Source organism: Suricata suricatta, chromosome 3, assembly GCF_006229205.1.
Source record: "Suricata suricatta isolate VVHF042 chromosome 3, meerkat_22Aug2017_6uvM2_HiC, whole genome shotgun sequence".
NCBI lineage: Eukaryota > Metazoa > Chordata > Mammalia > Carnivora > Herpestidae > Suricata > Suricata suricatta.
In genome coordinates this window covers 170,717,290-170,724,238 of record NC_043702.1, presented here as the reverse complement: position 1 = coordinate 170,724,238, position 6,949 = coordinate 170,717,290, and positions in this window count along the sequence as shown.

The window sequence follows — 6,949 nt, the reverse complement described above, 5'->3', positions numbered from 1 at the left end:
TTCAGTTGTGCTCCGCGTCATTGAGCATCGCGGACATTGTCTTTTTTACAGATTGAAGTTTTGTGGCAGCCCTGGGTCGAGCAAGACTGTTGGTGGCATTTCCCCAACATTTCCGGACTCTGTGACACGTTTTGGCAATTCTCACAGTATTTCAAACTTTTTCATTATTTTTATATTTTTAGGTGATCTGTGATCAGTGATCTTTGATGTCAGCACTGTAATGGTCTGGGGGCGTACAAGTCGTGGCCCTATAAGATGGTGAACTTGGTAGATGGTGTGTGTGTGCTGATGTTCCACCAGCAGCTGCTCCCCCGTGTCTCTCCCTCTCCTCAGCCTCCCTGTTCCCTGTGCCACGGCAGTGGTGACATCAGGCTGATCACGGACCAGCCGACGATGGCCGCTAAGTGTGCAAGTGAAAGGCAGAGTCCCACACCCATCACTTTAAGTCAAAAGCTAGCGGTGATCCAGCTCAGGGGGGAAGGTGCGTCCAAAGCTGAGACACATGGAAAGCTTAGGCCTCTTGCGCCAAATGGTTGGCCAAGTTGTGAACCCAAAGGGACAGTTCTTGAAGGAAATTAAAAGTGCTGTCCCAGGGAACAGGTGGATGATAAAAAAGCTAAATGGCCTTACTGCTGATGCAGAGAAAGTCTGAGGGTCTGAACGGAACACCAAGTGCATGGCGTCCCCATGAGCCAGAGTCTGGTTCACAGCAAGGCCTAGACCGTCTTCATTCTGCGGAGGCCGTGCAAGGGGAGGAGGCTTCTCAACACAGGGAGAAGCTGGCAGAGGCTGGGCTGGGAGGGCTCAGGACAGAAGCCGCCTGCACCGCAGAGCAGTGTGGGGAGAAGCAGCCAGACTGATGCAGAAGCCACCGCAAGTTCTCCGGAAGACCCAGCTAAGAGGATTCACATGGGCAGCCACGCTAACCACCAGGTTCTTAGTGTAGACAAAACAGTCTCATATTGGAAGAGGATGCCACCTAGGCTCTCGGGGCTAGACGGGAGGCATCACTGCCTGCTTCCCAGGCTTCAGAGGATGGGCTGACTCTCTTGTTAGGGGCTAATGCAGCTGGTGACTGTGAGCTGAAGCCGATACTTGGTGACCGTTCTGACAATCCCGGGGCTTTAACAATTATGCTGAACCTACCTGTGCCCTAGAAACGGAACAACAAAGACTAGAAGACAGCACGTCTGTTTCCAACATTGGTTACCAAGTATCTTAAGTCCACTGTTGAAGCCTGCTGTGCAGAAAACATTTTTTCTTTCAAAATATTACTGCTCCTTGACCATGACCTAGTCACCCAAGCACTTTGATGGAAATGGACATGACACTAGTATTGTTGTTGTCATGCCTGCTGATGCGCCTGCACCCGTTCCGCAGCTCCCGCGTCCAGGGATCATTTGGACTTTGGAGTCTTATTATTTGATAAATGCATTTTGTGAGGCTGTGGCTGCCATGAATAATGATTGTGCTGATGGTCTGGACAAAGTGAACTGAAAGTGTCTGGAAAGGATTCCTTATTCTAGATGTCACTCGGAATGTTCATGGTTCATGGGAAGAGTCAAAATATCACCATTTACAGGAACAGGAAGAAGCAGATCACAGACTTCACAGATGACTCTGAGGGTTCAAGACCTCCATGGAGGCTGTAACTGCAGATGGAGTGGAAACAGCAAGAGAATTAAAATCAGAAGGGGAGCCTGAAGACGGGATGGATTGCTTCAATCTGAGGCTAAAACTTTAATGGATGAAGGTTTGCTTCTCATGGAGGAGCAGAGAAAGAGAAATTTTTTTCTGAGATGGAATCTACTCCTGGTGAGGATGCCGTGAAGGTTGTTGAAACGACAACAAAGGACTGAGAATATTCCATTAACGTAGTCGAGAAAAACAGTGGCAGGGATTAGGACAATTGACCCTAATTCTGAAACAAGTTCTACTGTGGGTAACATGTTATGAAACAGCATTGCATGCTGCAGAGATATCACTCCCGAAAGGAAGAGTCAAACCTCATCGTTGTCTTATTTTAAGAAATTTCGGCAGCCGGCCCAGCCTTCTGGAACCCCCACCCCCACCAGCCAGCAGCCACCAACATGGAGGCAAGACCCTCCTCCAGCAAAAAGATTACTACTCACTGAAAGCTCAGATGAGGGTTAGCATTTTTTTTTTTTTAGCAGTAAAACACTTTTAGAGTCTTTTATTATATCTGATATAGGCATGTAAAGAGATAAAGACATATGGTTTTGTATTCGTTAGCTAGGATTTACAGATGCTGACTTGGTGTGCTCGCAGGAAAAAAGAATTAGGTCACCACAGATGAACAGAGATAGCGAGAGTCAAGGAGTAGGGACAGAGCCCTGGAACGATGTCGTCGGTCTCTGGGCGGACATGTATCTGATACTCGAAGTCCCCATATATGTAAGCCCTGGTAGCCCTGTTCTTCACGTACCTGAAACTTGGTAAGTGACTCTCTGTATTGGCCCTCTGCAGCTCTGGAAATTTTGAATTAAAAAATCTTTTGAAAATGCTTCCTCTTGTCCTTTGAAAACGAACTGATATTTTTACTTCTTATCCAACACCTCGTTTACCTACCTTTTATCTTCTGTTCAAAATCAAGGTCACCTTTAAAAAAATTTTTTTAATGTTTATTTCTTTTTGAGAGAGAGACAGAATATAAGTAGGGGAGGGGCAGAGAGAGAGGAAGACACAGAATCTGAAGCAGGCTCCAGGCTCTGAGCTGGCAGCACAGAGCCTGATGTGGGGCTCCAACTCATGAACAGAGATCATGACCTGAGCCGAAGTCAGATGCTTAACCAACTGAGCCACCCAGGCGCCCCGGCCATGATCACCTTGAAACGGAGGTATGTCTGGTTGTGTCTACAGTTTTCTCACAGCACATGTAGCACAGGTTCACATAGAAGATACCATCTACCTTGAAAAGCTTCCCCAATCATCCTAAAACCCAGGTAACGTGACTTGTTCTAATTATTCAAATTATAGCATTTCTCACGTAGTTCAGAACGTTTCCATTGGCCTGTCTCCTTTATTTCTTTATAATTTAATTCATGACATGAAATGTGGTGATAACCATTCTTACCTACAGCCTAACACTGTACCTAGGAACACAACGGGCACTTAGTAAATATTTATCAAGTTAATGAATACATGCAATGTGACATAATCTGATATAAGGACTACAAGATATTCTTTTCTTTCTTTTTTTCTTTTTTTAAAAAATTGAAGCATAGTTGACAATATCGACTATAGCTGACTATAAAACTAGTATTATTAGTTTCGGGTGTACAACATAGTGATTCAATATTTATAGGCATTATGAAATGTTCACCAATATAAGGATAGTTCTTGCCTGTCAGCATATAAGGCTATTACAATTTATTGACTATATTCTTTATGCTGTACTTTTCATCCCCATGACTTATTTATTTTATAAGTGGAAGTTTGTACTTCTTGATCTCTTTCACCTACTTCATTCAGGCCCCTGGTCCCTTCCCAAATTGCCAACCACCAGTTTGTTCTCTGTATTTATGAGCCTGTTTTTGTTTGTGGTGTTTTTTAGATTCCATAAGTAAGTGAAATCATATGGTATTTATCCCTCTCTCTCTGATTTATTTCACTGAGCCTAATATCCTCTTGGTCCATCCATGTAGTTGCAAATGGCAAGATTTCATTAATTTTTATGCCTGAGTAATATTCCATTGTATATATATGCCACATCTTCATTATCCATTCATCTATCAATGGACATTCAGTTCTATATCTAGGCTATTGTAAATAATTCTGCAATAAGCATAGGAATACATATATCTTTTCAAAGTAGTGTTTTTGCTTCCTTTGGATAAATTATCCAGAAGTGGAGTAAATCATAGGGTAGTTCTATTCTGAATTTTTTGAAGGAATCCCGATACTGTTTTCTAGAGTGGCTGCACCAGTTTACATTCCTACCAACAGTGCATGAAGGTTCCCTTTTCTGCACACCCTTGCCAAAACTTGTTATTTCTTATCTTTTTGGTACTAGCCATTCTGATCAGTGTGAGATAACATCTTATTGTGGTTTTGATGTGTTTTTCCCTGCTGATCAGTGATGTTGAGAATCTTTTCATGTGTCTCTTGGTCATCAGTAGGTCTGCTTTAGAAAAATGTCTATTTGGGTTCACTGTCTATTTTTTAATTGGATAGATTGGGGTTTTTTGGTATCAAGTTGGAAGAGTTCTTTATTTTGCTATATTTTATTTATTTATTTAAAGTATGCTCTGTGCCCAACGTAGGACTTGAACTCATGACTCTGAGATTAAGAGTCATGTCCTCTACTGACTGAGCCAGGCAGGCCCCCTTGCTATAAAGTATTTTTATTAAAATTTTTTTAATGGTTATTTTTGAGAGAGAGAGACTGAGCTCAAGAGGGGGAGGGGTGGAGAGAGAGGGCTGTTAGCACAGAGCCTGATGTGGGGCTCGAACCCACAAGCCGTGAGATCATGACCTGAGCCAATGTCAGATGCTTAACTGACTGAGCCACCTAAGCACCCACCATCCTCCTCCTATAAAGTATTATTAAATGAAGGTATGTATTATTTTTAGATGTAATGCCATTGCACACTTAATAGATTACAATATAGTATAAATATAACTTTTATATGCACGGGGAAACAAAAAAATTCACTTGATTTGCTTTATTTTGATATCCACTTTATTGTAGTGTTCTGGAGATGACCCTGCAATATCTCTGAGGTATGCTTGTATTTATTTCCAAAATGTTTTCATTGCCTGTGATACTGTGATTTATGAGAAATATATATTTGGTCATTAATTTCTTGTATATATTTGATCTTTGCTCATGGTTTCTGGCTCACAGCTCCCAAGATCCTTGGAATTTCCTGAGTGATTAGAGCAATGGGCGTATCTTTTGTTACAATATTTGGTCTCTAAAGATCAAGATTGAAAGATCTAAAGATCTCTAAGATTCAGTTCCTAAAGTCTTTCAGAGCCTTAAAAGTGAAATGGGTGTCTTGTTCATAACAAACCTTTCTCACCACAACTGGATTTATGTTAATGAGTTGGCTTTGGGACTGCACCTCAGAAGAGGGTTGGTGGCCAGGGGAACTGGCCATGTCTTTAGAGGGTTGGAAATTTTAGTCCCACTTCCTGACCTCCTGGGAGGGGAGGGGGTTGAAGGTTGAATCAGTTACCAATCGTCAATGAGTTCATCAATCATGCCTAGGTAATCAAGTCTCCATGGAAACCCAAAAGGAGGGGGTTCAAAGAGCTTTCAGGTTGGTGAACACACAGAGATTTGGGAGAATGGTGACCTCAGAGAGCTCATTGAAGCTCCTCGCCTTTTTTCAATCCTGCGTCCTGTGCATCTCTTCCCTTGGGCTATTCCTGGGTTATACCCTTTCCTAATAAACTGGTAATCTAGTAAGTGAAGAGTTTTCTTGAATTCTGTGCGATGTTCTAGGAGATTAATTGAACCCGAGGAGAGGGTAGTTGGAAACTTCAATCTATAACCTGGGGGTCAGTGACCCTGATGGCAACCTGCATTTGTGACTGGTATCTAAAAAAGTGGTGGTGGGCAGGGGGAGGGCAGCCTTGTGGGACTAAACCCTTCACCAGTAGAAGTGGATACTATCTCCAGGTAAATGGTGTGAAAATTATGGAGCTGAATTATAGGACACCGAGCTGGTGTTGGAAAATTCCTTCTTTATTCAGACACTCCCTCACCACCCAAAATGCATAATAGAATTGCAGAACCTTTTACTACCAGGAACAGAAGATCTATAACCATTAAGCAATTACTCCCTATCTCTCCTTCAGCCCCTGGCAACCTAATCTACTTTCTGGCTCTATGGCTTTGCTATAGAATACTTGATACCTCCTATAAGTGGAATTATACTTGCCCTTCTCTGTCTGGCTTATTTCAAATAGCATAATGCCATCCAGGTATATCCACATTATAGAATGTATCAGAATTTTCATTCTGGTTTTTTGTGGCTAAATAATTCATTTGTTTTCATATACTGCATTTTCTTTATTCATTCATCTGTTTGTGGACACTGGAGTGTTTCCATCTTCTGCATATTGTGGATGATTTTGTGATGAACACTGGGGTACACATATCTGTTTGAGTCCTTGCTTTCAAGTCCCTTGGGTACTTACCTAGGATTGGAATTGCTGGGTCACTATAATTCCATAGTTAGCTTTTTGAGGAGCCATAAGACTCTTCTCCATAGTGGCTGCACCATTTTACATCTGCACCAGCAATGTATAAAAGTTCCAGTTTCTCTACATCTTTGCCAACACCTGTGGTTTGTTGTTGTTAGTCATCCTCATGGATGTTAGGTAGTATCTCATTGTGGTTTTGCTTTACATTTCTTTAATGATTAGTGATGTTGAATATCTTTTCAAGTGCTTATTGACTATTTGTATATCTTTTTTGGAGACATATGTATTCAAGTCCTTTGCCCTTTTAAAAATTTGGTTGGGTTTTCTTGTTGCTATTATTGAGTTATAGGAGTTCTTTATATATTCTAGATATTAATCTCCTATAAGATATATGATTTGCAAATATTTTTTTCCGTTCTGTGATTGTGTCACTTGATAGTGTCTTTTTTTTTTTTTAGATTTTAAACTTTTATTTGCATTTATTTTATCCAGAATTTACTCCTGCACCATAAGTTTTGTTTCTTTAGTTTCTTTTGGGATATCCTTTTCTTCAGTGCAACCTCCTCTTCTGGTTTAGGAACAATCTACTCCTTTTCAGTAAGGACTGTCTCAGTGTGGCTGGAAGAGCTCATATATGGGTCAGTCCAAACACCTACAGACACATAAAACGATGCTCAACATCACTCATCATCAGGGAAACACAAATCAAAACCACACTGAGATACCACCTCACACCAGTCAGAGTGGCTAAAATGAACAAAGCAAAAGACTACAG